The sequence below is a fragment of the Columba livia genome, chromosome 5, assembly GCF_036013475.1.
Source record: "Columba livia isolate bColLiv1 breed racing homer chromosome 5, bColLiv1.pat.W.v2, whole genome shotgun sequence".
In the NCBI taxonomy this organism is placed as follows: Eukaryota; Metazoa; Chordata; class Aves; order Columbiformes; family Columbidae; genus Columba; species Columba livia.
Genome location: NC_088606.1, coordinates 14,529,789 through 14,553,828, shown reverse-complemented (window position 1 = coordinate 14,553,828; position 24,040 = coordinate 14,529,789). Strand labels below are relative to the sequence as shown.

The following is a 24,040-nucleotide window of genomic DNA, read 5'->3' as shown; positions in this document are numbered from 1 at the left end:
TGTAACCAGACAAGTCACTGGGGGGAAGATCAGCTGTTTCGAATAAGTCAGAAACTACAGACTGGAAGACAATGATTAAAGCTTAGAAGCTTTTACTGAAGCCACAACGTGATAGGCCTGGATCACTACGGCAGTGAGATAAAGTTGTACTATTATTGGTTTTCAGCCATCATGCTAAAATCCTGATTCTGCCAACCTTACTCATATTGCAGACTATACCTTGCCTGGCAAGGAGGCCTGTTTCCTGTGTTCGCACAACATAATTGAGATTTGAGCCTACAGTAAATAAAGGCACACAAAAGACACTGAGTTAGTACTGTCTGTGTTGGATAAACTTTGCTTAGACGTTTTAATTTTTATTCATATTGAGCCCATTCATTGAATCTTTCAGGGTTCTTACACAGGTGGGACTTAAAATCTTGTCAGCCACCCTAGGTAATGAAATACATGCTTGTAATTAGATATCTTCAATATTTGTTGAATTTGAGCTATATTTCCTCACTCATAAAGGGAAAATAAATCTAGAAATGATATTTAGATATATATTTAGCTTAACTAAAAAAGGGAAATTTTTAAAGGCTACCTCATACACACCTGTTCACATCAGCCTAATTTCACATTCAGCTGTAATAAGAGCTTTCCAATCCAGTCTCTTCAAATTATGTAGTCACTGTTTAGCTACATATTTCCTTAGAAGTGTTTTGTATTACATTGTTCTGAAAAGGACTAAATTTCATTGATTTCCTTACCTTACTGCTGATCTTACTCTTACTTCAGTTTTTGCCTGAGCTTTAGGACTTACATGTTTTCTTTGCCCTGGAATAGGAAATCAGAGAAGAAGCTAAGTCTGAGATTTTTCTCCCCAGCATAGATTTTGATTGAGACATCAAACTGGTCCTGATGCTGACTTTTGACAAGATTAATTGTATCAGCAGTGTCCTAGTGTGCCACACAATCTTGCAATGCTTTCCGCTCACCATACTATGCTGTTACATGTTCCTGGGCAGGCAAGCCTTGCAAGAATGTTGTTACACAGCTCTTGTTTAGTGTTTAGATCTTTAATATTTAGATCTTTAAAGCATTTTATGTCTACGCCTAGAAGGCTGTGTGCCAGTTCTCCAACAACGTAGTTGGATCAGTAACTTGGAGCCTATTCCATGGTAGTGGGTCCAGCAGTCTGCTCTGGGTATGGATCTTATGAGTCCTGCAGGCTGCATGCGTCTTTGCCAGACAGTGATATAATCAATAAGCTGCCAGCTCTTGGATCAAGGATGTATCCAAGATATTTTAGGCTTATCCAATTACTGAATAATTGTGTTTGCAATAACCAGCTCATGTTCTGCACATTTGGTTATTAGAAGAAAGATGATTGCTGATGACTCTCTCAATATCAGTATAGCCAGCAAAACTCCACTTTATTATGTCTTAAAAAAGTTACCTCTGAATGTCTGTTTTCCTATTTGTGGTGTCACTATAACAACATCCAGCAAACCATTCCTAAACAGCTTATTCACATTGATGTGCTCCAGTGGGGTTAGTGTATAGGCATTGAAGACATTGGCAGGATGCCTCCAATTTCCTCTCTTCTCCCCTGTTATACAACTACAGAGCACTCAATGGTAGTCTCTAACTTCACAACCAGCTTTTGAAGCCTACCAGTGAGACAGAAGGATGTGGAGCTATTCTGAAGTGCTGATGGGTACCGCTGTGCTCCTGGAGTCCCCTCTTGCTCCAGGGGCTGGCAAATGAGTATACATTCACCTGGCAGGTAAGGGTTATCTTTCTTATGGAAACTTGTGTTTGTCAATGCTTTTCACTCTGCAGATCAAGAAACAACCTACAAACACCATGAAAAGTTGAGACTGTGAGAATTCTAGCTGTGCTGGAACAGCCCAGCTTCAGGTGTTTCGTAGAATACAAGTGTAATAACTGCTCAAACAAGATAAAAATGTGAATATATTTTCATGTTCATTCTTTTGCACATTTTGTACTTCCAAGTAGATCCTAGGCTGCAATGATTTTACAGAATTATTGGGTCCCACGTTGGTGGAAGAAGTTATTTTCAGCCCATAAATTCAATAGGATTTTGGAGTCCTTTGAGAAATCCTAGCAAAATTTTCTTTAGAAGTCAAGTTTCAAATAGTTTGTTTTCCTTGTGTACTTCATAGGTAAGCAGAAATAATCTGCAAATGGAGCTACATGGGCATGGGTTGAGTTTCTTAAATGTTTTTGCGACTCTTGATTTCTCTAGGAAGAATTTAATCTTGAGATTTTAGAGAAAATTCTAAAAAAACCCCAGTGAATGTGCTGGACTAACAACTAAGCATATTTGCATGTTGCAGAGCAATATACATTCAAGAGGAAAGGATGCTAAAAGCAGAAGCAGATATTTTTGGATGAACAAGTAAGTTCCCTTCTGTATCCAGAGGTAAGTTCCTTTCTATAGATCATAACAGAAGCTCCCAGACAATCAAGAGTGTGAACAACGAGAATATCATAGATGTAAGGTATTCTGGCGCCATTGGTCATGGTTCAAAGAAAAGCCAGATGCCTGTCAGTCAATAGCCAAAAGGAACCACCCTTTTTCCAGATAAGGCACTGGGATGGTAGCAGATCAGTATGCAGAAACAAATAAAGGAAGATATTAAAAAAAAACAAACAAACAAAAACAAACAAAACCAGCACACACACACACAAAACAGTAGTATAAACCAAGTGGTATCATCACCTTTTTTTTTTTTTTTTATACTGACAGCTTTAAAAATCACTTAAATCCACATAAAAGTACAGTATGTGGAATTCAAATAAACACAAATGTCCTACTAATGCACTAGCTTGTGTGTAATTATTTTAAAATCTGGTTGCGCAACAATGAACTCTGCTTTTCATCTTAATCTCATGGAGGAGAAGAGATTTCTGTGGTCTTGGTAAAATGCAATCCACGCCAGGCTTGGACTAGTCTGGCCACCCAGGTTTGCCTTTTCATATATCTGATAGATGTGTTTTGACAAGTTATATTAAGTACAAAGCAGGCCACCAGAGCAGCATGTGGAGTTGATATAGACAGAAAGGCAAATAACAGTATGAACACACTTTTGTAGGCAATATTTGCCATAACAGAGTAACCCCCATACATCATATTACCACACTTCACAAAAAAAAAAAAAAAAAAAAAAAAAAAAGTCATGCAAGAAATGAGGCCTAACAACTTCTAAAAGGCAATATTTTATACAGGATTTGCAACCTTTACAGCTCTCTTATGTAAGTCAGGTTTATTTTCTTTTTTTTTTGTTTGTTTGTTTTGGTTTAAGAATTCAATTGTTACTTTTCACCTACTTTTCATTTTACACTGGTACAGTTAAGGGGAATGTTGGAATTTCTGTTCTCACCCCATCCTTCCCCTTCTGTTAATACGTGTGTGTTTCATTTAGTGATTTCTTTGAAAACCGGTACAGAAACTTCGTAAGGGGAAAAAAAATGCTGGCACATGCACACCTGAACTGATTGCCCTTTTTCTTTCACAACCATCTTGAGTATATCACCGTCATCCTCCAGAGCGCTCCTAAACAAGTTTTGGCAAAAGCAAAAACAAACACTATTTTACAACATCTTTGGATGCACTTCCAGAATGCAAAACCAATTAATCAGTAGTCTCCGAGAGACTCAGCTAAATGTGGCTGCCTCTTTGACACTGATCTCTGCTTTGATGTGAATATAGAAAGCATGTGAGCAAACCCCCTAAAAGAGGTAATGGGTTTCAATTATTTATTTGTTTGGAAGATAGGGGAGTAGAAGGTTAGCAATAAGTATGTAGCTAATCCTGCTTAGGCCCTCCCAACAGTGTGGGTGTTTAACTCCCTGCTTTCCTACGCGGTTGCTGTACAGGATGCAATGGGATGCCTTTCTTAGGCTGTCATTGTGCCAAGTTCTTTACAAAGCAGAATATACTTAAAGGACTTGTATACTGTCAAGCCTCACATAAAGACTGTTATTTTTAATTATTCGTTATCAACACCAGAGAGCTGCTAGCTCAACATATAGGCCTTTCCCCTTGCTGCATTTAACTGTCATTGGTTTTCAAGTGAAGAGTGTGTATTCTAAGTGTTAGCTAGTCATTAGCATCATATTCTCCAGACACAATATAATCATCCTAATAATTGATTGTAGTGAAGGTAGTCACTTGTATCCCACACAATTCTCAGCCATGAACTTTGTCCTCTGTAGTTTATTATGCACAGAGAAACATCTTGATGCTATAATCTATCTTCCTTGCAAATTTACATCAAAGGCCAACAAGCTACACATTGTTCCTTCAAAACATACCACTTGTATGATGCTGTAAAAGCACCTGCTTTTCTGAAAAGCATATTATTAGTAAATGTGAAATTTAAAAAAACCCACTAAGTGAAAACCTTCCTCATAACGATGGTATATGTATGGAGAGAGAAAGAACACATAGGATTTTTCTTTGGAAATAAAACCTGTTAAATTACAGTGGAAAGCCTTTTGTGTCACAAACAAAAGGAACATATTGATAGCAGGCTGACTAAGAGAAGCTGCCTGTAGAAGAGAAATCTACAGTACTTATGTGATAGATATCTTGGGTAAAATGCCTGCTTTCCTTGTTGACTGGAACAATTTAAAATAATTTCATATTCTTAAATCATTTATTAGTTGTACTGTTTTTCTCTCCCCTTTCACAGGTATGTCTAGTGCTATATACAGATGGTGAGACTTTGAAGTTTAAAGGATGTTTATTTATAAAAGTTTTAAATCTGATTTTGCCACACAAATTCACTAATCCTAAATATAGTTCTTCAAAGTTGCAAATGAAATGAGACAAAAAGAAGTCACTGAAATATTTATAAAGATGAGGGCGGGGAAAAAAAAGTTGAAATAAACAGCAACTAATTGTAGCCCATTCTCATCCTCTCCTGTCAGCCTCAAGCCAAAAACCAATCTGATATTTCACCTCTAGAAGATAAAATAGGAATCTTCTGTGCATAATTGATAGATTAGATCCATGTACACAACTTTTATGACAACAGTGTTAAGGCATTTATTTATATATAACAAATTAACATCTTAAAAATCTGGGGATCTTACTCTCATTTGTACTATACAGGTACATTTTTCACCAACTTTAAGTAAGAAAAGGGGCTGCCCTTTTTTCCTGAAACAATGGATAAATGTAAAAAAATACTTATCCAGCCCTTTAAGGAGAGAACACATGATATCAAACACTGAATTTAGAATAATTTGTGTGTTTTTTTAATAAAATGCCTTCAAAACTAAATACTATTTCAAAGAGCTTTTGGCAGTGTTTGGGGCCCAGAGTAGCACCATCTCACACAGGTAGTGTGATACAGTATTAGGAATGGAAAACCTTTCAGTAGTGGTGACAGAAGGTTCTTTATTTCTTGGCCACTAAAGACACCTGCAAGACAGAGTCAATTTTCTAGACTTGAGGGAACTAAATTCTAAATCTTCTTCTGTATGCTTAGACCCTTCTCTCTCCTGTGGGAGTTTCATATAAAAAAGTACATTTCTGAATTCCATTTCAAAAAGTGAATTTCTTGTAAACTTCACCAGTTCACTGGTCCATCCTTCTCATGCAAACCTAGAAAATGCATGCAGTACATTATACATCCTCTTATGTGACAACGGTTGGGCTTTTTTAACTTGTAAGTAGGTTGTAATTTAGATCTGATAAATGATTAAGCAATGTAACAATGTAAAGAAATTTGTCTTGTGGGGTTCAGCTGCTAGCTGGATTCATTTCCTTCTATTTGAGCTTGTTATGTGGAATATTTAGTAGTCTTCAGCACAAATGTCTTTGTTCAGCTAGGAAATGTAAATATTTTCTTATTCTTTACAAGAGGAAAAGGTCAAGTTCTACTAAATTACCCATATCACATTTTTCAATATTAGAAATTTCTCAAAAGCTCACATTTTTGTTATAAAAACAGTATTCATTTATCCACAATAAATATATTTATTAACTTACTGTCTACCATAATAATCCTCTTGTTTTTTACTTTTGTCACAGTATATAGTGTTTCACAGTGTGAACAGCAATAATGATCATGTGCTCATATGAGTAGATTCATTTTGGCAAGTCTTGTTAGTTGACAGGTAGGTAATACACTTGCCTTGCGGCTTTGGGACCAGGTTTCAAACACAGCCTCTACTGACGTGACTGAAAATCATTCAGATCTCATAACTGTATCAAGTGACAAGTAACGTGAATTCAGTCAGTATGTGTACAGGACCTGATGTACACTAGCCAGTCAAAAATGCTTCACTTTATTCAGTTTCGCTATCTCTGACCATCAGAAAGAAGGCACTTAAGGCAAGGGATTAAGGCCAGCAACAAAAACCTATCTTTCTAAATATATTCATATCTTTCCAACAAGACATTTATGTGCCCAGCAGCTGTTTCCTTGGCTTTTGTACTCTATGTCCACTAAAGGAACTCGAGTCCCTCATATATACAGTAAGGACACTGTACTAATTGTCAACATTTACTGTCAAAAGCAGCAATTCTATCAAGTTGATGTTGACTCAGACATGAACTTGTCCTGATTGGGTTGCTCTTTAACGCTACTGGACACCTCTCACTGATAATGTTTTCACTGCTCACCAAAGAGTGCCAAATGTTGGCATCTCATTCATGCTTGTCATTGCCATGATATCATGCTTTATTCTCTAAGAGGAAAAAAGATTTCACCAAAGAACAAATCCAACTGTCTTGCTGGCTCTAGGTTAGCTATTTCATTCTTTTTTTTTTTTCTTTTGTACCACATTTATCCAATGCAAAACCTTAATAATAATAAACAATATTTAAATGTTTTCTGGACACTTTGATGAATATGTCTGGTTTAGAATGTTTTTATCCATGGACATGATGTACAACATATGCAAGTATTAATTAGCAATTACTTTAATTTTATTATAAATAGCTCAAAACCTACTTTCTTCCCCAAAACGTCTTTGTGTAAGTAAGAATGTATCATGAAGTCTTCCAACTTTGATACACTTTAAAAAGAAATTCATTGTATTTACAGTTCCTAGCATGGTTAGGACACATGGTTAGCAGTATGGATGGGGTATATCGCTCCCAGTTGTTATGTGGTCATATTAATATTAACAGTGTCAGAAGAGATTGAAATGCATGGAGGGAGATCTCTCTGTACACTAGCAAAGAAAAAGGAAGCTTTGGGCAGGGAGAAGGGAGAATTTGGCTGTTCTCGGACCTGAATTCTCCTCTCCACTCTCTTTAAAGCTTCCTTACTTGAATAGTATGTTCCTCTGTTTAATTCAGCTCTGACCTCAGGTTTTCAAAACTTTCTCAGTCCTACCACTTCTATCTCTTTTCTATTTATTACACATTTTTTTTTTTTTTTTTAGCACCTGTGCATCAGTGGTCATATTTACAAACTAAATCCTTCAAGTTGTTTTCTTCTCTTCCTCTACCTTGACTCTCTATGAGTTCACTGAATCCCAAGAAAACATGGCTGAAGAGACCTCATGCAGTCAGGGACTCCATTGCTCTGCCCCAAGGCTTTCCACTTTATCTTGTATTATGGCAGTGCTCTCTGTGCTGTTTGCAGCTCCTCCCAATTCACTTTCATATGCTGATGTGTGTCAGTTACATATTGGAAGTAACCATGACATTGGATGGGGTGGTGTCTTTATCCCTCCTTATCTTTTAGGCAGTCTACCCCACATTAAAAAATCACAATTCCAGCTATTCCTTGACACGTGTAGTGAAGTTTCTTATATAAACAACTACATAATCTGTTTATAAAATAAGTCACCTACTTTGATTATCAGAGAATCATAGAATAGTTTGGGTTGCAAGGGACCTTCAAAGGTCAGCTAGTCCAACCCCCTGATTACACTTGAATATTACTAAGTTGTCAGTGTTCGCATCATGTACACCACTATTAGTAAGTAAAATAAATCAGATTTTCTTCAGAGCAAGCTACTCAGAAGAGAAAAAAACATGACTATCAAGTAAAACTACACTGTAGCACAGTGACTCACTTTCCATGCTGTGTTTTTCAAGCCACAGTTAGTGAAACTATGGATGTGTATTCCTTGTGTTGCTAGCTTGTATACATGCGCATGAGAATTGTATGTGTTCATGTGTACCTGTAAAAAGTCTCTTTTAAATTACTTTGAATAGTCCTGTGTCTTTTTTGCTCCCTTCAATGAGCATTACCGAGTAGACCTGTGTTTTCACAAACGTCAATAAACTTAATGAATGCACATGAAACACTTCAGTCTAGATCCTCAACCAGCATAAGTCAGGGAAGCTCATTGAAATCCAGTGGCATTATTTACAATGGCTGAAGATTTGTTCTTTTGTGTCAGTGTAATGATCTTGTTCTTTAAAGCCAACTACTATAGAAAAAAACACAAGAAATATGAATTATATTTGTATCAGTAAGAATACGAATGCATCGTCATTTTTAATGTTGATTTGTAATTGAATAAGCAAACAGAAAATATTAGGTATTCATGTATCTCCGGTAAGCTGCATAGAAGTTTGGGTCCATGTTTCAACCGTGCAATTAGTATTGTTTATATTCACACTGTTGGTGGCATTTGCCTTGGAGCTTCTTTATCAGAATTGTTCTGTGTAGCAGCTTGCCTTTAAAAGATCCTCCATTTACAATTTTGAGCTGTACAACTCTGCTTCATAATTCAAAAACTACTTTGTAGAGCAATTAATCTGGCTAAATGTCTTGTGAGATATCTTTAAAAGTTCAACATACATCCAAATGTTAGAACAAATACACTGCAACTTGTCATGGCATCTGCATTAGTAAACAAGGTGTTGGAGAGAGGCCTTTGATTCTTATGGTGGGAGGAATCTAGGAAAAGGTGCAAAGAATATGTAACTTGAGGCATTTTCTTTGTTCTTTATCTTTGGCAGATTTTACACCTCTGATGTGATAAATCAATAATTAGAATAACTGTAGATCTTGAGTGTAGATTTATGCATGAAAGTTTCCCGAAGATTTAACATCCTTTTTTTTTTTTTTAATTACCAGAAGTCAATTTCAATAATAGGCAACTTAAAAAAATGTCTACCACTTAATTCAAGAATCAATTAGAAACATTAGTAAAAAAGCCCTGTTCACTTCCATTAGACCTTAAATGAGCTTTTTAATCTCCATTAACCATGCAGTTGTTAATCATTGTTTTTATCAATATTATAGAAAACAGGGACTTTAATTTCTCTCAAATAAATTGAAAATTCCCTTTGTTAACAAACTACAAGAAAAACTGACCTTCCAAACAAGTAAAGGAATGGAATAAATCTGTACAGTCACTTTTTGTTCATAGACTGAGAGAAACACCAGTGGAAACCAGAGTAAGTTGATTGTGAATTAGTCTAATATCATCTTCTGTAATCAAAACTCAAATCACAATGGTATTCAAAAAGTTCTGACTCAGGATTGGGGCCTAAGGAACGTAGAAAATCACCCAACAGTTTTATATGTATATTTTTATTTTTCATAAGAGATAGCTGAAGCATTGGGAAGTGCATGTGTCTTCCTGATTTTGCCCCACACTGTTTCTTGAAATAAAAGTTCTCTGAACTCACCAGAGACAACTTACACTGGCTGTCATATACCAATCACTGCTTACAGAAATAGGGATAAAGTTGCTGGATTTTTGGGGAAGTTAAGAAAACCTCCCAAAACCTTCCTTTTTTGCAACTGTCACCTATCCTATCCTATCCTATTCTTATATTCTTTTCAGTGTTCCTATATATGTTTGGCATTATTTGTATCAAAAATATAACACTGTGATGGGTATAACAGGCAAGGAGTTAAACCTTTTTTAACATTTCCTGCAACCATTTTCTGCCTCTGTGATAGATCTGTATCACTCACATAGTCATAGTGCTGCTCCATGTAAAGATTCTATGCAGAAATCAAGTTTCAGCTTAATGTCCAAACTTTTGCAGTCCTCACCCAGGCTTGCCCTTTAAGCCTCCTCTACCCCTAATTACTGCCTGCAGCAGGTTCACAACAAAATTACTGTTTAGCCCAGACATGAAATGTTCCACTTTAAAAAGCAGAGGTGGAAAATGTGAACCTTCCCTCCGGATCAAATGTTCATACAGTCATGAAAACATCAGGCATTTTATTCTTGCTTGGCTTACAAATATTCTCTCTCACACACATACAAAAGAATGGGCACATGGCACAACTGCATCACAGGGAGCCTGGGGGCAGCAGTGCCATGCATTCAAGAATTACCTAGGGGCTCTTCAAGGCAGGCCATTGGAGGCGGAGGTGACACAACAAATTTGGAGAAAGTGGAGGAGTGCTGGCTGAATTGACTCTTATGCATTCTCTGTATTTAGTTATGCCCACATATTGGCATTGACATGAGTTTCAGAGGCAGAAGGGTTGAGATGCAACATGGCATTCATAATGAAAGCTGATAGAAGTGAAATGGAACAATACTATATGGGACATCATTAAATACTATTATGAGATAAAGTTGATCTTGCTTATGAGGAAAAAATCTCCTAACAACTCTATTTCAAAGACTGACATTTCATTGCTTAGTGCATTCCAGCAATGACTGAGAACTTACCAAAGACATTGCAGTCTAAGAAGACCAGGGAGCGGAATATTACACCTCTCTTCTTAATGTCTGAATGAATTTACTGTGTGCTGAAGGGAGGAGGTGATAGACTAAGCAGGTGCTATGCAACCTTCAGTCAAATGTACTGCTGCTGAACTGCCAGAAACATTCTCAGCTGCTCCTGGTCCCTTGTGCAAAGAACAAGGGTATTTGTAGCTGTGTGCAGGAAGGACGAGCTTGTTTGTCTAGGGTGCTAACTCTAGACAGAACAAGAGATCTTCACCTAAGAAATGAAAGCTCAAAACTTCAATAACTTGAGCCATCTAGACCTTATTGTAATTTTTAACTTTTTTATGAGCTCATAAAAGACTTTCAGGTTTAATCTTTCAGCCACTGTGAAGACTGGGGAGCAAGAGTGGAGATTGTGCTAAATATAACAAAACAAATAGAGTTTAATTCTCCTGGAGGGAACAGGAAATCAGGAAAATCCATGCAAAGGCTGCAAATTCTCCACAGGGTATGTGACACAGCAGGTTTTGGAACACGAACATGTTGGTAGAAGTATTGCTATGCAAGCACTAAGCCATTCAGTGACTGATCCAAAACCTGGAGCTGATTTGCTACACAACACTAGAGTTACCCACTGCCAACACTTCTTCAAATGCAGCCTATTTGAACTACAAAGCCTTCCTTAACTTTTCTCCAATATCTTATTACTGTAAACTAATACCTGAAGCCCACTCTGACCAACTCTTTCCTTCCCTTCTGTGACCTTTCCCTGTTATAACCTCTGGTTAAATTTTCCCAGGTGTGAGCAGTTGGTCTTTCTGCCTTCCTTGTTCATATGAGGTTTCAAATAGCAGCTATATCACAAGGTAGAGAATGTGTCTATGAATATGGATTTCTCAAAATATTGTTCAAGGCTTTGCTAAGACTGTTCCTTCCTTAAGTTCTGCTGTGGTTCAGTAATATTAGGGCTCTCTTAATCCAGCTTGATGCAGCTGTTTGTGGTTCAGATTTAGTTGTTCCTAGGAAAACAGCTAAGAAGCAGCCCCCTTCAGTAGCCTAGAGGGTGGAAAAAGGGCTTACGTATCACCACTTCTTTTTATTGGTGTTATTCACCACACCCTGTTATGTTGTGATGTTCTGTTGTATTCTTTGGCATATGCAAGCTGAGTGTTATCAAGTATATTTAGCATTCTCCATCCTGAGTTTATTGTGATTTAAATGCCAATATAATGAGTTCTGTGTGAAACAGAGGATGCCTGGCACTTTTGCACCAGTAAGGTACTAGGATCTCTCTGCTCTTTGTACCTGCCTTTCATAGACTAAATAGAAGTAAACTTTATACCACTTCTTTTCAGCAGCAGGGCAACCTACTTAGTCTTCTACTCAGCGCATCTGAGAGTGTTCAGCTATTTGCTCACTGTCCATTAACATTCAGGTGAGATGCCATGCTGTCTCACAGAGACATTGCTAGTTTGAAATAGTCTACTGTTTAGTCTAATTTGGTAAGAGTTTTCTGTGCTCCTTTCAACTCACAGTTACCTTGCACTCAACTGCAGCTATGTGGGTCGGGGCAAAATGCTACCAGGTTGAGATGGTACAAATCCATACTTTCTTATTTCTGGTGAGGTAAACAAATGTGCAAACAAGGAGACAAAAATAAGCAGATTCTTTCATCTTTCCAGGGAAAGACCTTGGGAAACTAAAATGAGGGAGCCATATGGAGGAAGCTATTGGCCCTAAGAAAAAGTGAAAAAAGTCAATACCTGCCTAACTCCAGAAATCTTTTGGAAGCAATATATGAAAATGAAGCTGTTCATATAAAATGTCAGAAAATCAGAGCTACAATGTTGGGGAAAAAAAAGGGGGGATCTTTGTTGCAAACCTGTGTTCTTGTTGAGATAGTGCCAAGAAAATAACTACTCATATATATCCAACTGAAATGTTTTCTTTTCACACTTGTGTTCTATTTTGCACCTTACACATCTCAGTCTTCTATGACTTTCTACAATTCATCTGAAATAGATCTTTGAGTTTCCCTGTTAGTTAACTCATCTCTGTCCTTCGATGTGCACTGACTATAGTATGTGCGTGGGTGAATTGTCCTTTTGGAGATGCAGACTTCTTACTGTCCAAACAGGCAACTGCACCTAAGTTAAATGCCAAACACAGCCTAACATAAAAAGGCAATTATTCCCAGTTTTCTAATATCCTGATTTTATTGTGCCTAGGTAATGAAGTGGTGCAGCCCACCTGGCTGGTTTTGCTGATGGAGGTCTTGTGCTTGGAAAGTATCAATTTTTCAGCCTCCGTATGACCAATGGTTCCCTGATATTTACCTGCCATGAGAGTTGCTTGAAATGTGACATTACATTTTTTCCTCAGTGAAGGATGAAATCTTTTTAAAATTAAATCTTCCATAGATTTTTTACTCTGTATTTTCCTCTATTTTTAAGAAAAAAATCTCAAATCCAAGTAATTTATTTTCTTTTTAATTTCAAACAAAATACATTTTAAAAGTCCTTCTTCCTTCTCCCTTCTCTCTTCTCCTTTGGAGAAAATAAAAAACAAAAAACAAAACAAAACAAACAAACAAACAAACAAAAAACAACAAAAAAATAAAAGACAAAAGAAAATAGTATCTAAAAAAGAAGACAGAATTGAAAAGTCACTTTAGGAAAGAATCTTTATTAATTTGCAAAGGATAATTTCTGATAAACTGCAAACTTTTTAAAATAAAACTATGGTGACCACTCGTTTTTTCCCTATGAAGCAGAATAAAACTCTTTTGCCTCCAGTTCCAGCGCTGGACTGTCCCAAAACTGTTTAGCCCACTAGCAGCTTCAAAAATTTGCTATGGTTTTTCTCTTTGCTGAGAATCTTCTTTCTCATTCATCAATTATTTTCTGTTTTCCTGCTGAAGTAAAAAAGTCAAATGCATTTTAAAACAAAAACGTCAGACATTCTTGCTTAGACTGACCTTTGACAAGCAGCATGTTAGTTCTGGTTTTTGTGAGAGAAAGTTGGAGAGAAGTGGGTACTTGACTAGGGCTTATGTAAATGTGTGCTGTAGTCAAACAACAGTGTTCTAGCACACTTGCACTTATTCAAGCCTCTTACACTCTGCAAAATAAAAACATATATAGAGAAAACCAATCTTTATACACAAAAGGAAGAATTCACTTTCTGTACTCAGGATACATTGAAATGATGAGAAAGACATCTCCAGACACCTTCCTTACCTTTCACACCTGACCTTCTAAAACAGTCTTTACTGAATCAATGGTCTCTACACAGCTGATGCATGCTTTGAATAACAGAAGTACAATGTCTTATAAAGTTATAATCAGGCTAGATCTCACTAATCTGGGTTATAGCTCAACTGTGAAGGCTCTTTTGAGTAAAATCATTTCTTTATTAATGAGATTCAGCCCAATCTCACTGATAAAAATTACTTTAAAAGATGTCCCTTTGCTGCTATTCAAATGGATGGGAGAAAACGGTGGGTGTTTTAAGAGCTGTCTTCCTGTCATATCAGGATGGATCTCATTAGTGAAGGGAATGATTTTACCAGGAAAAAGTTTCTACAATGAGAAAACATAACCTACCAGAGACAAGGAAAATCCAAGTCAATTAGGCTAAAAAAAAAAAAAAAAAAAAAAGTCATCTCACTGCTCTCATTCATTTTAATAACCAGACATTTAAAAAAAAAAAAAAAAAACTGCACTGGATCTCATTAATATAGGTACTATTTTACTTCAAAGACCTTCCAGTATTAATCTACCGTTCAACCTGGATTAATCAAATCAAACATGACTGGAGGTGGGGGGAATAACTCAAAAGTATTACGTCTGTTCCTAAAGTACTATATTTGACTGAAGAAATAGATCTGAGGGGATAATAATCCACAGATACCTTTAAAGTGTTAATAGCTTGGATACTTTTGCTCAGGTAAATTTATAAACCAATGTTTAGAACCTCAGCTAGATGCAGTTGACTGAAAATGATTGACAAAAAGGCAATTCAAACAGTTTATATTCACTGAGGGACCTCCCTAATTCTACAATAGCCTCATTGTAGTTAGCCTTTATCCTTTCCCTTGGATGATTAGCAGGGAGGGTTACAAGAGACATATATTCTTTAGCCATTCTTGTTTCCTATTGCTATCAAAAGAAAGACAGTTTCAGCTGGGTCCCGGACCAGAGTCAGTGGGTGAGTCTGTGCTTTTTCTATTTCACCGTCACCCGTTACTGGGTTGTGAGACTCTTAAAATCTTGTAATCAGCTAAAATCTTGTAATCAGATCTCTCAATTAGTATTACTTTGAATAAAAAAGACAGTGTTGATAAGGAAAGGTCATATGGTGAATGAGTGGACATGGTGACATTCATCTGTAAAGTGCTTCCAGAAAAGACATGTTAGGGGGGTGTGCTGAAAATGCACAGTGCAGAGACCTTGTTGGAGAGAAGCAGGAGTCTGTAGAAAACCTCATAGCCAGTTCATAAAATCACCCAAACCTGAGAAGATGTATTTGAACATAAACTAAACATGTCTGTGTGTCTTAGCAAGCTGCGATTGTTACTGCAGTATTAAAAAGACAATGGTGACTGCAAGACCACAACTAACAACTTGAACAATGCCTCTGGTTTCCTCCTACAAGGCTTTTCTAATATTTTGATATCTTTATTCTTTTTTCATAGAACTCTGCTATGAAGAGATATAGCCAGCTGCAGATAGTTATCCAAGCTGCAAACACAAACCTAGACAGGAATCAACTTTTGATTTAAATAGCCCTAAAATAATTTGAATCTCTGTAAGACTACACACACCTGTGCCTATAGATGTTTTTTGCTGTGTTGTGGCCCTGGAACTTTTGCAGTGGTTTCTTGATGATTCAGTGCAGCAGTAGCTGTAACAGAGATCTGGAAAGTTCAGTGTGTGTGTTCACCAGAATCCATTTTGGGAGAGGAAGTGTTTTAGGATTCATTTTCCCATTATCACTACATAGGAAATACTAGTGTAGTAAACATTCATGTTATTTTCAGCATGCTTAAAATAATTTCAGATTAGCAGATTACTAAACATACTTGGAATTCAGTATAAGCTAATTGCAAGGAAAGAAGCATGATTTATTTTTTTTTTTTTCCTATTCAAAAAGGCTGCCAAATACTTTTACATATCCACAGGCTGGAATTTCAGGATGCTTTAGCATATATACACTGCTCATGGGTTTACATTTGCAAATAACCTCTGTAATATACTTTACAATAGTTAAGGTTATATGTATTACAACTCTTTCATCTAGAACCACATATGCAAGCATAAACAAACACACCTGCTCACACATATATGAAAATCCATAGTGACCTTTTTCTTTTCTTGAAACATTTAGAGGTGGGATGGCCTTCTATCTTTCACATTTTGATATTCTGAACATGTTAAAGCAAATTTGTCCACGTCAAAAAAGTGCATGCCACGGACTTTATCTTTCCAGATGAGAAAGCTGCTCTGAGGACTGATTGCAGCTATCTGAAATAAAAACACTGGAGGTGTATCCCACATTAAATGTTCAGCTTGAAGCTAGCAGTTAAGCATGTCAAATTATTATATGCATAATACTATGATGGGCTGAAATGACAGAATACCAGCTTCCCACCAAAAATTAAAGCAACAAACACTGATTTCTTCGAGGACAGAAACTATCAATTTGCACAGTAGCTTTGGGAAGTGAAAGCGTGTGGTACACTGGCAAAATGACATACCAATGAAAATATAGGAGAATCCAGCTGGCTGGACAACGGAGCTGCTTCTCTGCTGTTCACTGGTGCTACCAGAGCAAGCAAACTCTCAAATACTGCATTATGGTTAAAGAACACACCAAGTTTAAAACAGTACAGCAAATATAAAGTGTAAGTAAGAGTGGCAAAGTCTGTTTAAAAGAAGTCCACCTCTTTTCACCGAAATAAAAGTTAATGCATCCTTACTTCGGTCTTCATAATTACTAAAGAAAAACCAGATCTGGTTGAGGCATTAGAAGATGCCCATTTTCTGAATCTTAACATCCATTCCTTCCATGAAATATTTTGGTTCTGTCTCACATTCACGTGTAATACCTCACAAGGTTTATCGAACTTTAAAAAGATGCACTTTAATTAGGTTAATATTTTATTTATGTTACAACTTCCCCATGGTCATGTCTAACAGAGATTCTATTTACAATCTTGCCAAACACTAAAGAACAGATCAACAGAACATAAATTTACTTTTCAAAAAGATGATACTTGGATAAAATTTACATTTGGAAGTCTAAATTTGCATTTCACTCTACCCCTCCAAATACCAGCTTATTAAAATAGTAGCTTCCAAGACATCTTTTGGAAGAAAAAAAATTTCATTTTCTTTTATTTTCAGAATGTTTCAAACACTTTTCCTTGTGCATATTTTGTATTCTGTGTCTTGTGTTCCTGCGACAACTAAGACACACTGTAACCAAATTTCAACCAAGCTATTTTATTGCTCTCAGAAAAGTGCCCTTCCATATACCAAACTTTGCTCTCCTCTGTGGCCCCCTAGGTCACCAAGATCCCATTTTCATCTCATACATCCCTGATTTAAAGCAATGAAAAACTGACATGTCTGGTTTCTGGCAAACTACAGGGAAAAGAAAGTTCCAACCTCAAGAATTTCCTTGGAAAATGCTATGCCAAAGATCAGTCTCTGACAGCAGCAGCAGCTTTCACTATTTTTTTCCATGGAAAAGAAATGTTGTCATATAACAGAATTCTGCACTTTTCAGGAAGTTAGGGGCTACAGTGCTCACCCTGGCTGTGTTTATGTTGCTTTTAGATCACTCACAGATGTTGCTAAAGTGAGACTACCCCAGCCTGGGCCGTTGCATATACACCTACTGCACAGCCAAGCCACCCTAAGGGTAGCAAAGTGGCATACTGATATGTTGCTTTCTAGCACAATACTGCTTTTTAAGTCCTCGCAATGCTCCTCTACCCCTCCTTGTAACACTGTTGTCTCCTACTTTTTCTACTTTTCTATTCAGAGGACATGCTAGAAAGGCTGTGTCAGAGCACTTTGTGTCCAGAGTGTGCTTGATAGCAACACAGACACCAGTGCAAGGACAGGAACCTCCAGCATTCATTCCTACCTTTTGTATAGTAAGGGAAAACTTCAGAGGGATTGCCAAGGGGAAAACAGCTCGACTGGTTAAGCTGGTCTCACAGCCAGAGGAACCGTAAAGAAAGAAATGGGCAGAGCCATTTTGTCATCACTGATTCATACTTTGATTTCTGGCTTTCCATATGGGTTTCTGCATTCTGCATTAGTTTTCAGCTTCTAGATCTCTAGATACAGCTTCATGCACACCTCTCTGCAGTTGCCTCATTTTTAATGTAATCAGGGCAAGGGTAACTACAGTGAATTTCGCACATAACAGAAATACCTATTTATGCCTATTTGAAATGTAAGTGAAAGGAAATAATTTAAAATAACTTGGGGCTGCTATCCAAACCAATAATAGTTGCCCATGTTCAAGGAAGACTTGTAAATCAGGAATATGTCCTCTTGTTTCAGCCTTGCTTCATCTTAAAATATGAATTATTCTTTGTCTTGATACATCAAGCTCAGTCTGAGATTTCTGCCTGGTTTGTTCTAGCTGTCTTCTTGAACTTCTGTAGGTGTTTTGTAAACCATGCTGACCTGCAGGGCCAAAGACAAGGAAGATCCAAGCACTTATGTCTTTCTCTCAATGTTACTGAGCTGGGACATAAAATTTACCTTCTTCCTCCTATCCCTACTCATATGCAATGACTGGAGCCTCCATTAAATGTTTCACCACTTGCATATGGATGATATTACACAGAATTGAGTGCAGTACTGAAAAATTAAACTGTCACAGAGAAAAGACAAACTTGTGAGAGAGGAGGAAAACAACCAAACCCATGGCTATAAACTGTGATGGCTTCTGGTCTCAAACATAGTGATAAAAGAGTAACTTCTTTTTCGTTCCTCACGATATGAGAACATTGCTTCCATTTGAGTATTCAGCACACGTAGCAGTCCAAATGATGGAGCTGATCAGGCAATTCCTGCCCTCACTGACTCCAACATAAATCTGAATTTGTGTCCTGAAAGGGACTGCTGTGAGTTTGTGCTGGGAAAACTAAGAACTGAGTTTGAACCACTGCCATAAGAAGCAGCAAAGAACCAAACAGAACACTATTAAAATGTCAGAGTTCATTTCTGATCTTAACAGCTATGTAGAACCCCCCTGCTCCTTTGCAAAAATGATCTAGAAGGTCACTGTCATTTCTGGTCTTGAATACATGTGTCACTCATTTCCAGCCTCTTCTGATATTTGACAGTATGGACCTGCCTGAAGCACAGTGAGGATAAAGGATGACACAGCTCACTGAGCAAAATTTCATTAACAATTTTCCTCTTACTCAAATAAGATCTCACCCCTGACCCTAAAATATAGAGTTTGCTACAGAAGAGGCACTTGTGAGGGCTTCAGTTAATGCAACCCAGTCTTTGACAAAGTCAGGTCTCTGTCTTGGAGGAATGCTTGAATTTATAACAATCTTTGATAAAATACTATATAATCTGTAAGAGAGAAATGGGCTGCTTCAGCAGATGAGGTCATGTTTTTCGTTGTCTATTTTGATCTGAGTTTACTGCACCAACTGGAAATAAAAATGTGGATTCTCAGTAAAAAACCACTGTGTGTCTATCAGTTATATTTCTGTGTTCATACGGATGTAATAATTAATAGTTTACTCATAATTTGCAGACTCAATGTCACATTTCATTTCTGAAAAATCAGATATTCTGTTAACAGTTTAATTACTAGATTCCCCAGGATATTTTCTGTTGCAGTAAAACACTGATACTTCTATTTTCAGTGCAATATGACCTCTTCAAATGCTACAGTTGGGACTTGATTTAGTACATGGTACAAATTCAACCTCATGACATGAAATGTTGTTCAGGTCAAGTGGCTTCTAGATGCATCAAAATATTTTTTTTCATTTAATAACAAATATCTAGGACTGTATATATAGCCTAATGCATTATGTATTATCATAACATGTGATATGATAATTGAGGTTATACATTCTTATTAAAGACATAACATGAAGTTTCAGTTGTGTGAAATCACACCAGTTGCCAAAAAAAAAAAAGAAAAAAAAAAAAAGATTACCTTGAAACAAACTTCCCATTCTTAACATTTCCACATTTGGGGACATTTTGGATTTTAACTAGTTGCAACAGTAGTGCTTTCTATTCCACCCATTCAGGTACAAACTAAGATAATCTTAAAATAATGATATGACAAAGAATGTTGTACCAGCAGACACTGCTCCTCTATAGAGTAAAGCATGTTCAGAAGACAGAGTCCTGTCATAATAACTCTAGAGTTTACACACTGGTCTGTAAAAAAATACTCATTTTCTGTGTTGTTCTAACCTGTCCTATAGAAATAGTTGGGGCAAGAATGGGTGATATCAAGCATTTATGGAGACAAAAAGAAAGGGAAAGCTTAATATGACTTTAATGTTTGATTTAAATTTAAAATACAGTCTAAAGACAGTTGTGGTGTGGGAGTATGGTCATTTTAAGTAAGCAGCCTCTTATGTTGTTCACATTTGTAATGTTCCTAGAAACTGACATGAGAGAGCTGTGACTGATAAATAATCAATATCTGCAGGATCATATAAATAAGGCAGAATATTAAGATGAAGGAGCTCAAGAATCAAAAGAGATTTTGAGACAATTCCCAAACAACTAGATATTTCCTTTTTGGCCAGACCTTTTTTAAAAATACATCGTCCTCTTTCTAAGCAAAACTTGAGTTAGTAAGAAATGTTCCAGCAGTGAGCAACTGAAAGGATCTGACACAAGGTTTAGTATTTATTATTATTATTATTATTTCTGAATATTAGAGAGTAGGGATATTAATTTAATTTTAAATTTCTATTCTTCCAATGAAGAATATAAGAATGCAGACAGCTGCATCAGTCTTCAAGTATGAGATAAGGCTGTATGGGGGAGACCTGTTCAATGTGGGCGACCTATCTCCCAAATTCAGTTCTCATACTTCATCTTTTAATGTATTCGCAACGCCTTTGCAATTCACACTCTCCAATCTTCTCTTGTGTAAATTGTATTGGCTCTGCTTATTCCTTTGGTAGCTTCATACTGGTACCTACTATGAGGTACCCAGAAATGAGACATCAGTGCATCTTCACATTTTATCACCTTGACACACCATACAAGGCTTGCACTTAGGATTAACACATAGCTTTATTAGTGCAAAAGCCAACAGCTGAAGGGCTTACATCTCTCTTACCCACAGTAAATAAGGTTTAGGAAAGCTTTGAACTCCACAGAGATAAACAAAGAATGTAAAGGACCACTTCACATTATGAGAAACAGAGCTCTGAAAAGTTACGAAAATTGTATCCATATAGCTACACCAGGTCTCTTTTTTTCCCCCTAAATAATATTTTGTAGACAATGTAGACAATATTGAATTCTTCATTTTCCCTTTATTTTTAATTAACATGACGATAGTGTTGAAAAAAAAAAAAAAAAGTCAAATATTTTCAGTCAAGCTTACTTTGGTATTTAAAGACAGAAAGGGAGCATTTAGTTTCTTTAGCTTAGCTTAAAAAGTTAAATCTGCAGCTCTGAACACAGGTAAAATTATCCACAATTTCCAAGGTAACTGCAACTGTGTTCCTCTAGCTGCTGTTCACTTACGCTGTTTCTGACCAGAAGGCTCATAATCAACTACTCAGAGTCTGTCTATAGTCTCTATCATAGATTTACTGCTCTGCCACAGCCTGTAACTTCAATGCCCATAGGATTTAGTGAGCTTGTCAAACTATAGGATCAGTCCTTAATTGTGTCAGCCAGCAAATTGGAGATCTTTGGAAGAGTGACTGAGAAAATGCACCAACAAAGAATTTGGATCCAGAGCACTCCTATAGCACTCCATGCCTCCCATATGTTTCTGTGTGTTTTTCCTCTTTTTTATTGTGCTTTCTTAAGCTTATTGTTTACCTGGGAAGAATATTGAGTCAGAACCATGAAATGCTTGCCATTATCAATGTTTGCCAATAACTAAAGGGTAGTAAATAAGGTATTAACCACAGAACATCAGCTGCTAAATGCCTGGAGAGTGGCCAGTCTGGCTGGAAATACATATTCCTTTTTCTCCTTGCTGTCATTTATGTCAGTCCTGAATAGATTCTGTGCAGTGGATTACACCCAGAGCTTATGGATAAGAATATGGGTTGGTTGCTTTGCTCTCTCTGATCATGCTCCAGTGGTATTAACACTTGGGGTCAATCTGGATTATCCTACATTTAAAAGATGGCAATTAAACACTTCAGTTCCCAATTTCTGAGACTTTCTTCTTGCTTATAAGAAGAGCTAAAGCAATCACTTGCACAGAATTACTTTGTCAATTTCTTGTTTCTGGTGGTCTGGGCAGAGGTAAGGAGAAAAAGAAAGACTGTTGTACAAGTGTTCTCCCTTGGATGGGCCAGATGATCTGAATAAGTTGCGAGGAACTTACAGATTGAATAGGTGACTTCACTGAGTCATCAAAATCAGCTGAAATGCATCCCTAAAGCAAAATTTGGAGTTCAAATTTTGCTAGTTGCGTGCTCAGGAAAAACCCTTTTTTGTCGTTGCAGGATGTAAGGGTGGCTGCATGTGAGACCGCCTGGGATACCACCAAGTGAGGAGGAACTTGGGACCCACTTCCAAGCTGGAAGAAAACCATCAAGAAAAGCAGAAGGCTATCTTTAGCATGCCAAGTACATTAGATTAAAAGATGAGATAATCCTGTAGAGAAAGGAGATTTTCCTCTAAAATGTATATGTCTCTGATGTCATGAAATAGCTGGTGTGAAAACTTGCTCAATATGTAGTAGCTCAGATATTTTAGCTCACTATTTATTTTTATCCTCAGTATGTTAACTAGGAAGACAGTGTCAGAACTGCATGAAATGAAGACACTTAGAGTAAGAAAAAACATTTCTAACAAGTTAAGAAATCATTATGTGAAAGACACTACTTAAAATATTGCTAAATCTTCTTTCTAAAGGCACTGTTTTATAACTTGAGTAAGTCTAATCAGGACTGAATGGGCAGCTTGAAGAACCCTGACAAAGTGAGCAAAGAGCAAATGAAAGCAAGATGTTTGCTTAGACTCACTGTGTGTGATCTTTTCTAGTGCTGGGCTGTGAATTCCAAGCCTGACCATAGTTTTCTGTCTGCTCTTTTGAAGGTGGGGATTTTTATCTATAGAAAGGATTTCACAATATAACTATGTGGTATGGAGTACATACTGTCACTATATTAAGACCAGCATCAATGAATTATTTTAGTTTTTAAGATTACATTATTCTTATTCTTTTCTCTTGTGGAAAAATGTATTACTCTATGACCACATAGCAGCTACATGCCAGTGCCAATGTTAGATTTAAGTTTCTGAATTTTGCTTCCCGTATTGTCTAACAGTATGCAAGGAACATGAACATGAACTTCCCAGTGTTTGAAACAGCCCACATACCCACAGGATTCCAAGAGGCCAGAATGCCTACAAGTACCCTTAGCCATGAAGGTGTTAATCAGTGTATATACTGTTTCATCTGCATCTAAGCCCTGCAATTAAAATTATAACTTTTATGCCTGATCCCCTGCTTGCTGCTATTCAAAGTTCATATCTGCATACTCTAGGGATGGAACAGGCCTTTTGAAAGTAAATAATTGGCAAAATTAGAGGGATTTTCGAAGATTGCAGAGCTTCCCTTTAGGACCAGTCCAGGAGCCCTGTCCTTCTGTCAAAGTACAAATTACTCCCATATGGTGATGTCCGTTCTCTCAACTGTAATTTATTCATTATGCAGAATGCCAAATACCAAATGGTGAAAGCACAACAGCAAAACAATGAAACAGCCTTTGGAAGCTAATAAGTGTCCAATCAATGAGAACCTAATGAACTATAACATGTAATACTTTATAAGGCATTCAAATTAAAAAGAGAAAAAACTCAACAACGATGCAATATCAATTTACTTATTCCAAGTCTAATCAAATGAAATAAGCATCATACTCCAAAAATGCAGCCGTAACTGACATTTGGGGAGGGGGAATGAGTGGAAGGTAGGGTAAAGCCAAAATTCGTTTAAGAACATAATTACATACTAACCACCTGTCCTTATTTAATGTAGGCTTTTTGCACCAAACTCTTTTGGAGAGGTAGTAAAGGGTGTATTTTTTTCCCAATATCAGTGCCTGGGAAGAGAGAGGCAGTATAAATCTGTAGAACAGGTGAATAAGGGTAGCTGAAATCTTGATATCAAGAACTCATAGATGCATTTTGTCAAATGCGAT

The 24,040-nt window shown here is 36.9% G+C and overlaps 1 long non-coding RNA gene across 1 annotated transcript; it reads left to right on the top strand.

The window, feature by feature from the left end:
- Positions 1-1,608: 1,608 nt before the first annotated feature.
- LOC135579540 (uncharacterized) lies at positions 1,609-23,695 on the top strand. Its single transcript, XR_010472779.1, has 3 exons — positions 1,609-1,768; positions 2,343-2,404; positions 22,337-23,695. It is a non-coding gene; the product is annotated as an uncharacterized LOC135579540 (long non-coding RNA).
- The last annotated feature ends 345 nt before the right edge of the window (positions 23,696-24,040 follow it).